Raw genomic sequence first — 11,492 nt, 5'->3', positions numbered from 1 at the left:
AAAAATTCAACTAACCATACTGGAACATGAGAACAAATGGATTCTTTGCATCATAAGTGAAAGAAGGGCTCCAACTCAGATAGAGATCAACGAGTATGTCACTAACTCTTTCAAGTGGAAAAGAATCAACTATATCAATCAATATCAAGGAGATAGGGAATTAAATCTCGACTTATGACGATTACTCGTTCCTAATGTTTATGTTAGTTCTCTGTTTTTAGGATTGGCTTAATTTTTGTAAACCAAGTAACAATATCGATAATGTAATGTATAAGAAAAAATAGGTACGGCAAGAAGTCCCACTGAAATGCTAGAATATGTTATATTAAAGAATTTCAACATCTGGAATAACATGTCACATGGGATGTCACGACATCATGCCTAAGCTGAAGAGAAGAGTTTTAATTAAATCATAAATATTCATGAATATTGTGCAAATCATATAAGGCGTGATTTATTTAACAGGTGTGAAGAATCAAGAATATACAGTGAAAAATCAATCTGAATATTCGAAGAATATACAGTTTCTAAATATGGAGACATTTTAGGAAGCTAAAGATTGAAGGCCTTGTTTGTAGCAGAAGTTACTGGTTATTTGTAACAGCAAATATGCTGCGATTAAAAGCCCAAGCCCAGTTGGGTATAGGTTTTGTTTAGGCTATAAATATAACAAGTTGTAACCTAGGTCGATAAGGAATTAAAGATGTAGAATCCTAGGGTTTAGAAGGGTGAACCTCCCGGGTTGTGGGAAGGTCACCGTGTCTGTCTCGAAGCTGTGAAGCAAGAGATATATTGTAATCCTCGAAGCCTGTAGGTGAGAGGTGTATTTTTCTTGGAGGAAGCTTTCAAGTTACTCCAAGTCAGTGTTCTTAGTCAAGAGTCTTGACTAGGTATGTTCTTGTAAAGTGTGTCATTCAGTTGTTGTTTAAATAGTTGTTACTGGGTTGTAGCAATTAGGTATCACTAGGGAGTGAGCGGAGGTTCTCTTGTCTTGGATGGGTTTCTGAGATAAAGGTTTCATTGGGTTGTGACTAGGTAAACCGAAAGTTGTTTATCTGTAAACCGGAGGTTGTTTACATAAAATAGTATTACTGATAGTGGAATCTTCTTTCTGGCTTGGTAGCCCCCAAAGTTGGTGTGTTTGTCACCGAACTAGGTCAACAATTGATTGTGTTCTTTGCTTTTCAGTACTGCGTAAAATTGTTTATATCTTGCTTGTGTTTGTTCATGATAGATCTGATCTCTCAAGACATCTGCGTCTACTATACTGGAATTTCAATTGGTATCAGAGCAGGCATCCTGTTTTGTCTCTGGATGAGATACTGGGAGGATACTTTCTGGTTTGGAAAGAAAGACTCTTATTGAAAGGAGTTATGAACTTAGACAATTCATACTACTGTGCGGGTGATCTCTTGGCAATGATCATTGGTTATCTAGAGTAGAAGTTGTTCCTATTTGTTGCCTTCAGACCTATAGCTTGGTGGGAAGCTGATGTATGTAGGGCTGATTTATTTTCAATCCTATGTTGCCATGTTTATACTTGAATGGTGGTATGAGCATTGTGTCTGATTACCGGCGAGGAGCTTTTCTTTTCTGCTGCATGGTATCTGATATAACCCTGAAAGTATTGGGAAAGATACTAGGGTTGTTTCCCTCAACAGAGTATATGCCAAATGTCTCAACATATTCATTGAAAGTGTCAAAGATACTTGAGATCTCTCTCAAGTCCACTCATGAAGACATTTATCAAGAAGGTTGATGAGAATCAATTGATACTCATGTACATCCGCATATGGTTTGAAGATCTTTAAGTTTATCAAGGATGGTATCATGTTCTATGGAATCTTAGAACATTCTTTCAACAGGTATGTCGCTACCGGTTGAAGAGCAGATGTTTTAGGTGATGAACAAAATACTTTTGTTTGGAACCTACTCCTGATCTAGAAGAGGAGACATCTGACTAGTGAACGTTGATCTCATCTGTCGTTGCAAGGGTTGGAACTTGTGAAAGTTCTTACATAAAGGCATCTAAGATAAGGTGTTAAGGAGCTGTTGATGTAGTTCCGCTGCATGGTATCGCTTGTAAATCTGGTTGTTTTAGCATTAGGGTTTGATTTCCACAAGAACGGTAAAGTTGCCAACGACACTTGAGTCCTGGTTCTCAAGTCCACTCATAAAGGCACTTTAGTAGGAACAACTGTTTATGTTTCAAGGATCATGTCCCCTTTGTTACGAACTACTGAAGAAAGGTTAGAGCCTTTTATTTAGGTCTCTAATAGAACCTTCATGTCTATTGATCCATTTAGAGAAGTAACTCTAAGGATGGTTGTTGTTGGTAAAGCAGGGTTGCTTTTTTCAGAGTTGATCAGAGGATTTTTTGAGGCACCATTAGCTTTAGTACCAAGTTTAGTTGTATGTTCCAAAATTAGAAACAAATGTCCTATTAAATGCTGGAACATCTTATCGACTGGAATGGAACTCCTTATGGTATAGATGCTTTGGGTGCTAAATAAATGTGTATTTATCACACATGTTTGGAACCTACTCCTGACTTGGAAGAGGAGGCATCTGAGCTTTGAAGTTAAGATGTGTGCTCAGAAAACGCGTTTTAGATTGGTGGGTAGGAAGCTTCATTGCAAGAGAAGCTGAGTTGGTAGTGTCATTTCTAATGTCTTGACATTATAGCACTAAGAACTTATCGTTGGAGGTACGTCGCAGATATTGGTTCTTCAACAGAATAGAGGTTGTCTACTCAAATTTGATATCCTGGTCAAGTCTATGAGAACACTGAACTCTTGTTGTGTTGATGAAAGTTACCCGTAATGGAACATATGCTGTATAGATGTATCAACTTAAGACAAATGGTTGATGGGTGTCTGCAAGTTTGAAATGACATCTAAATCATTTGGGATGAACATTTTGGATTCTTATCTGGAGTAAGGAGGAGTGGCTGTTGATCAGTGGTTTTTACACGTTTATTTGTCGTTGATTTTAGTCGTCTTTTCTTTATATTGTCAAGTGTTTTACTTCATTCTTCTACATTTTATGCTTTGGTTGTGTATTTTACTGTTTGCAGGCTCAAATGAATAAATCGAGACAAATCAATGCAAAAAAGTACAAAAAGGGGAGTTTCGAAGGAAGTGAAAAATCAAGCTACATGAGGTCTGACACGACCACCTGTGTCACCTGAAACTGGCCGTGTTAGGATGAAGTGTGGCCAAGAAAATGCAAAAGAGATGAAAGTCACGGGGCTGACACGGCTCGTGTTAGTAAGTGTGAGATCTAGAAATTTTCAGCATGTCTCTCATCATGACAGGCGTGTAGTATTTTGATCATAACTAGAGCTTCGTAACTCTGAATGACGCGGTTCCGGTGGCAAAATATCGCTAACGAAAAGGGCTACAACTTTGCTGAAGAACTCAAAGCCAAATTATGAAGTTAAGGGCTGACACGGCCAGTGTTACCTAACACGGGCACCCGTGTCACTAGTGTTGGGAGTGATTTCGAAAATTTAAGTTTAGAGGGCCAACACGGCCACCCGTGTTGCCTGACACGGGCAGTGTTGGCTAAAACGCCGATTTTGCTGATTTTTGTGATTTTTTATTAAGTGTTGACCCAAAGGGGCATTTTGGGTACTTCCAACCAACCTAAGTGAGTCTGCACTATTTAGAAGAGATTTAACGATGAATTAGAGGATTTTTTTGGCCAAGAGAAGACACGATTGAAGATTGGAGAAAACAAGGGTTTGGGAGAGAAGAAGGTTTTCATGAACGGAAGCGATTGAAGATCAACTTTCATCTCAATTCTTGTAATGTCTCTATTTTATATTTTGTTTTCTTTGAACAATATGAGTAAGTAAACCCTAATGCTAGGGGGTGTCCCTGATTTGATTATGTAATGATTTTGAATTCCTGAGTTCATCAATAAATTTGTTTTATTATTTAATTTAATCGTACAAGGTTTTTATGCTTTCTTTGTCGGACCAACAAGATTGATTTACGGTTAACAACCAGCTGGACAGCGGTTGTTAAGGTTTTTGTACGATTAAACTATAGTAGATATCACCTAGGACTAGGGATACCCTATAGTTATCGATTAACTCTTGATAACATAAAGGCTTGATTTCATCATAATTCTCTAAGGACTTAAGATTTAGGATGAATGTTCAAAGGTTTTCCCACTAAGGACTTAAGGGAAAATAATCTAAAGGGCGGTAATTAAAGGTTATGAACTTGTTGAAGAAATCAAAATTCAAGGTTATTACTGCGCAAATCATACACTTTACCCTAGCATGCTCTCATATTTGTTAAAACCACTTAGTCAATTTTCTGTCATTTTTATTTATTGTTAATTTATAATTGCAAATCAAAAATCCAAATATAGTTTTTGTTTAGTTGAACCACTATTGAGACTCGATATTAACGTGCAGTCCTTGAGATCGACATTCGGGGAATTTCCCTATTATTACTACAGAGGCAAAATAGTACACTTGCTATTTTTCCGATCAAGTTTTTGGCGCCGTTGCCGGGGACTGCCAAAATATAGAGTTTTAATTTTAGTTCAATTGAAATTTTGTTGCTCGTCAACTAAAATTTTGTTTTCAGTTTTTGTTTATTTGAATTTGATTTTATTATAAAAAAAAGAAAAAAAGTCTGATTATTTTTGCTTCATGAATTCTTCTATACTTTGCTACTAACAAATTGTCTGAGTTTTGTAGCTATGTATTGTTTTGATACATTGCCACCTGTATCTCCTGCATGTTGGTCGCCTGATTCAGGAGTCACCTTGGAAGAGGCGGCTAAAATTTTTAAAGCATATAAGAGAGAGGTAAGAATCCTTATAAATGAATGTAAGGAAGCTAACTTTTATCCAGATAGGTTTATTTGGAGAAAGTTAGAGTTGGAAGAAGAATATGTGGAACCAGAAGAAAAATGCATAATATCAGATGAAGATGATGCAGTAAGAATAGAAGAATTTGAGGTAAAAAAGAAATATGGGGAAGAAGAAATAAGGAAACTTAAAGATGATGGAGTTTTGGATAAAACCACAAATTTAACAATTTGTGAAGATGTGGTCACCCAACAAGAAAATCTTCAACAAGAGAGTATCCCTAAAAACTATTTTTACAACAAGGCAGATGAAAGACAAGAAATTGACAAAGTACTGGAAGACATTTATGCCTTGTTCAATAAAATCAAGCTAAAATGGATTTGGCAGCAACATCATCAATACTTTAAGTTCATGGGATTGCTACCAAACAAAAGAAAGAAAAAAGATGATGTGTTCTTTGTGTCATATATGCCACCCTAACAAGGGGAATGGATCGTCGAGCCATGCGACGTTAAACAAAGCGCTTCGTGGGAAGCAACCCATGATTTTAAAAACTTAGTTTTCTTTTTTTGTTTGCTTTTTTTTTTTTGTTTCATGAAATAAAAAGGGGGACTTTCTGGTGAATGCTAGGAAGCTGCAGTTAGAGTTGCACTACCCTCTTGAGTCACCCCTCTCGGGCTTGTTCTGAAACATTGGGGCCAATGTTTAGTTCAAGTTTGGGGGAGGATTTACTCTTGCATTTTTCTTTTTATGTTTTTTTTATGATTTGTAAAACCAAACATTGAGTTCTTCCCAAATTTTGACCGAAATTTTAATTTTTGTTGAAGAGTTTTGATCTTAAAGAGCGATCGGGAATAGTATATAGAGATGAAGGGAGGATTGTTTGAGGACAGGAAGTTCGGAATAATGTGACAAGAAGAGGTTTGTTTAAACACCCTTGGTTCCCTAAAAGAAATACGAGTCTAACATGTAGATTTGCACCATAGTACTTGTCTCTTGAGAAGTACTCCTCGAGTAGTTTATTGATACAGTCTGGCGTAATTCAGATTCACATGCATGATGACTGGTTGAGAAAAAAATTGATAAAGTTGGCACCAGATGATGAAAAGGCAGTAAAAGGCAACCGGCTCGCTAAGTTGGGTAACCCTCACCCGGTTATTCAGCCCAAAGGAGGTTGATCCCCAAACGTCGTCCAAAAAGGACAATATAAAACTGCAAAGTTTGAAAATTTCATCGATAATTAAAAGTAGCAAATGTTGCTCGTTTGGTGTCAGAAAAAGAAAATAAAAAGCATTGATTCTTCTCATGCATGTGATGATTATTATAAGAAATGCAGCGCCTTAATGTGATTGTCCGAATGAAAGAGGAGGAAAATCAGAAAGAGACTTAAGCGCAAAGCATAGTTGGAGAGGTATCCGAAAGGGGAGCTTAAGGTTTAATGTTCTAGCAGAAACTCGTCGCGTCATGTGAATACTGAACCAACTGTTTCTTGATCAATATAAATGGATATCTCACGTATGAACACCGGTGTGCCTGGAAGGTCATTTTCTCCTGTAATTGTCGCTTGAGGTCAAGCAACAGTTTAATTTTGGGGAAGTTTGATCAATGGTTTTTATACGTTTATTTGTCGTTAATTTTAGTCGTCTTTTCTTTATATTGTCAATTGTTTTACTTCATTCTTCTACATTTTATGCTTTGGTTGTGTATTTTACTGTTTGCAGGCTCAAATGAATTAATCGAGACAAATCAATGCGAAAAAGTACAAAAAGGGGAGTTTCGAAGGAAGTGAAAAATCAAGCTATATGAGGCCTGACACGACCACCTGTGTCTCCTGAAACTGGCCGTGTTAGGATGAAGCGTGGCCAAGAAAATGCAAAAGAGATAAAAGTCACGGGGCTGACACGGCTCGTGTTAGTAAGTGTGAGATCTATAAATTTTCAGCATGTCTCTCATCGTGACAGGCGTGTAGTATTTTGATCATAACTAGAGCTTCGTAACTCTGAATGACGCGGTTCCGGTGGCAAAATATCGCTAACGAAAAGGGCTACAACTTTGCTGAAGAACTCAAAGCCAAATTATGAAGTTAAGGGCTGACACGGCCAGTGTTACCTAACACGGGCACCCGTGTCACTAGTGCTGGGAGTGATTTCGAAAATTTAAGTTTAGAGGGCCAACACGGCCACCCGTGTTGCCTGACACGGGCAGTGTTGGGTAAAACGCCGATTTTGCTGATTTTTGTGATTTTTTATTAAGTGTTGGCCCAAAGGGGCATTTTGGGTACTTCCAACCAACCTAAGTGAGTCTGCACTATTTAGAAGAGTTTTAACGATGAATTAGAGGATTTTTTTGGCCAAGAGAAGACACGATTGAAGATTGGAGAAAACAAGGGTTTGGGAGAGAAGAAGGTTTTCATGAACGGAAGCGATTGAAGATCAACTTTCATCTCAATTCTTGTAATGTCTCTATTTTATATTTTGTTTTCTTTGAACAATATGAGTAAGTAAACCCTAATGCTAGGGGGTGTCCCTGATTTGATTATGTAATGATTTTGAATTCCTGAGTTCATCAATAAATTTGTTTTATTATTTAATTTAATCGTACATGGTTTTTATGCTTTCTTTGTCGGACCAACAAGATTGATTTACGGTTAACAACCAGCTGGACAGCGGTTGTTAAGGTTTTTGTACGATTAAACTATAGTAGATATCACCTAGGACTAGGGATACCCTATAGTTATCGATTAACTCTTGATAACATAAAGGCTTGATTTCATCATAATTCTCTAAGGACTTAAGATTTAGGATGAATGTTCAAAGGTTTTCCCACTAAGGACTTAAGGGAAAATAATCTAAAGGGCGGTAATTAAAGGTTATGAACTTGTTGAAGAAATCAAAATTCAAGGTTATTACTGCGCAAATCATACACTTTACCCTAGCATGCTCTCATATTTGTTAAAACCACTTAGTCAATTTTCTGTCATTTTTATTTATTGTTAATTTATAATTGCAAATCAAAAATCCAAATATAGTTTTTGTTTAGTTGAACCACTATTGAGACTCGATATTAACGTGCAGTCCTTGAGATCGACATTCGGGGAATTTCCCTATTATTACTACAGAGGCAAAATAGTACACTTGCTATTTTTCCGATCAAGTTTTTGGCGCCGTTGCCGGGGACTGCCAAAATATAGAGTTTTAATTTTAGTTCAATTGAAATTTTGTTGCTCGTCAACTAAAATTTTGTTTTCAGTTTTTGTTTATTTGAATTTGATTTTATTATAAAAAAAAGAAAAAAAGTCTGATTATTTTTGCTTCATGAATTCTTCTATACTTTGCTACTAACAAATTGTCTGAGTTTTGTAGCTATGTATTGTTTTGATACATTGCCACCTGTATCTCCTGCATGTTGGTCGCCTGATTCAGGAGTCACCTTGGAAGAGGCGGCTAAAATTTTTAAAGCATATAAGAGAGAGGTAAGAATCCTTATAAATGAATGTAAGGAAGCTAACTTTTATCCAGATAGGTTTATTTGGAGAAAGTTAGAGTTGGAAGAAGAATATGTGGAACCAGAAGAAAAATGCATAATATCAGATGAAGATGATGCAGTAAGAATAGAAGAATTTGAGGTAAAAAAGAAATATGGGGAAGAAGAAATAAGGAAACTTAAAGATGATGGAGTTTTGGATAAAACCACAAATTTAACAATTTGTGAAGATGTGGTCACCCAACAAGAAAATCTTCAACAAGAGAGTATCCCTAAAAACTATTTTTACAACAAGGCAGATGAAAGACAAGAAATTGACAAAGTACTGGAAGACATTTATGCCTTGTTCAATAAAATCAAGCTAAAATGGATTTGGCAGCAACATCATCAATACTTTAAGTTCATGGGATTGCTACCAAACAAAAGAAAGAAAAAAGATGATGTGTTCTTTGTGTCATATATGCCACCCTAACAAGGGGAATGGATCGTCGAGCCATGCGACGTTAAACAAAGCGCTTCGTGGGAAGCAACCCATGATTTTAAAAACTTAGTTTTCTTTTTTTGTTTGCTTTTTTTTTTTTGTTTCATGAAATAAAAAGGGGGACTTTCTGGTGAATGCTAGGAAGCTGCAGTTAGAGTTGCACTACCCTCTTGAGTCACCCCTCTCGGGCTTGTTCTGAAACATTGGGGCCAATGTTTAGTTCAAGTTTGGGGGAGGATTTACTCTTGCATTTTTCTTTTTATGTTTTTTTTATGATTTGTAAAACCAAACATTGAGTTCTTCCCAAATTTTGACCGAAATTTTAATTTTTGTTGAAGAGTTTTGATCTTAAAGAGCGATCGGGAATAGTATATAGAGATGAAGGGAGGATTGTTTGAGGACAGGAAGTTCGGAATAATGTGACAAGAAGAGGTTTGTTTAAACACCCTTGGTTCCCTAAAAGAAATACGAGTCTAACATGTAGATTTGCACCATAGTACTTGTCTCTTGAGAAGTACTCCTCGAGTAGTTTATTGATACAGTCTGGCGTAATTCAGATTCACATGCATGATGACTGGTTGAGAAAAAAATTGATAAAGTTGGCACCAGATGATGAAAAGGCAGTAAAAGGCAACCGGCTCGCTAAGTTGGGTAACCCTCACCCGGTTATTCAGCCCAAAGGAGGTTGATCCCCAAACGTCGTCCAAAAAGGACAATATAAAACTGCAAAGTTTGAAAATTTCATCGATAATTAAAAGTAGCAAATGTTGCTCGTTTGGTGTCAGAAAAAGAAAATAAAAAGCATTGATTCTTCTCATGCATGTGATGATTATTATAAGAAATGCAGCGCCTTAATGTGATTGTCCGAATGAAAGAGGAGGAAAATCAGAAAGAGACTTAAGCGCAAAGCATAGTTGGAGAGGTATCCGAAAGGGGAGCTTAAGGTTTAATGTTCTAGCAGAAACTCGTCGCGTCATGTGAATACTGAACCAACTGTTTCTTGATCAATATAAATGGATATCTCACGTATGAACACCGGTGTGCCTGGAAGGTCATTTTCTCCTGTAATTGTCGCTTGAGGTCAAGCAACAGTTTAATTTTGGGGAAGTTTGATCAATGGTTTTTATACGTTTATTTGTCGTTAATTTTAGTCGTCTTTTCTTTATATTGTCAATTGTTTTACTTCATTCTTCTACATTTTATGCTTTGGTTGTGTATTTTACTGTTTGCAGGCTCAAATGAATTAATCGAGACAAATCAATGCGAAAAAGTACAAAAAGGGGAGTTTCGAAGGAAGTGAAAAATCAAGCTATATGAGGCCTGACACGACCACCTGTGTCTCCTGAAACTGGCCGTGTTAGGATGAAGCGTGGCCAAGAAAATGCAAAAGAGATAAAAGTCACGGGGCTGACACGGCTCGTGTTAGTAAGTGTGAGATCTATAAATTTTCAGCATGTCTCTCATCGTGACAGGCGTGTAGTATTTTGATCATAACTAGAGCTTCGTAACTCTGAATGACGCGGTTCCGGTGGCAAAATATCGCTAACGAAAAGGGCTACAACTTTGCTGAAGAACTCAAAGCCAAATTATGAAGTTAAGGGCTGACACGGCCAGTGTTACCTAACACGGGCACCCGTGTCACTAGTGCTGGGAGTGATTTCGAAAATTTAAGTTTAGAGGGCCAACACGGCCACCCGTGTTGCCTGACACGGGCAGTGTTGGGTAAAACGCCGATTTTGCTGATTTTTGTGATTTTTTATTAAGTGTTGGCCCAAAGGGGCATTTTGGGTACTTCCAACCAACCTAAGTGAGTCTGCACTATTTAGAAGAGTTTTAACGATGAATTAGAGGATTTTTTTGGCCAAGAGAAGACACGATTGAAGATTGGAGAAAACAAGGGTTTGGGAGAGAAGAAGGTTTTCATGAACGGAAGCGATTGAAGATCAACTTTCATCTCAATTCTTGTAATGTCTCTATTTTATATTTTGTTTTCTTTGAACAATATGAGTAAGTAAACCCTAATGCTAGGGGGTGTCCCTGATTTGATTATGTAATGATTTTGAATTCCTGAGTTCATCAATAAATTTGTTTTATTATTTAATTTAATCGTACATGGTTTTTATGCTTTCTTTGTCGGACCAACAAGATTGATTTACGGTTAACAACCAGCTGGACAGCGGTTGTTAAGGTTTTTGTACGATTAAACTATAGTAGATATCACCTAGGACTAGGGATACCCTATAGTTATCGATTAACTCTTGATAACATAAAGGCTTGATTTCATCATAATTCTCTAAGGACTTAAGATTTAGGATGAATGTTCAAAGGTTTTCCCACTAAGGACTTAAGGGAAAATAATCTAAAGGGCGGTAATTAAAGGTTATGAACTTGTTGAAGAAATCAAAATTCAAGGTTATTACTGCGCAAATCATACACTTTACCCTAGCATGCTCTCATATTTGTTAAAACCACTTAGTCAATTTTCTGTCATTTTTATTTATTGTTAATTTATAATTGCAAATCAAAAATCCAAATATAGTTTTTGTTTAGTTGAACCACTATTGAGAATCGATATTAACGTGCAGTCCTTGAGATCGACATTCGGGGAATTTCCCTATTATTACTACAGAGGCAAAATAGTACACTTGCTATTTTTCCGATCAAGTTTTTGGCGCCGTTGCCGGGGACTGCCAAAATA

This window comes from Vicia villosa, unplaced genomic scaffold (assembly GCF_029867415.1).
Source record: "Vicia villosa cultivar HV-30 ecotype Madison, WI unplaced genomic scaffold, Vvil1.0 ctg.000121F_1_1, whole genome shotgun sequence".
In the NCBI taxonomy this organism is placed as follows: Eukaryota; Viridiplantae; Streptophyta; class Magnoliopsida; order Fabales; family Fabaceae; genus Vicia; species Vicia villosa.
Note: the sequence above shows the minus strand (reverse complement) of the source record.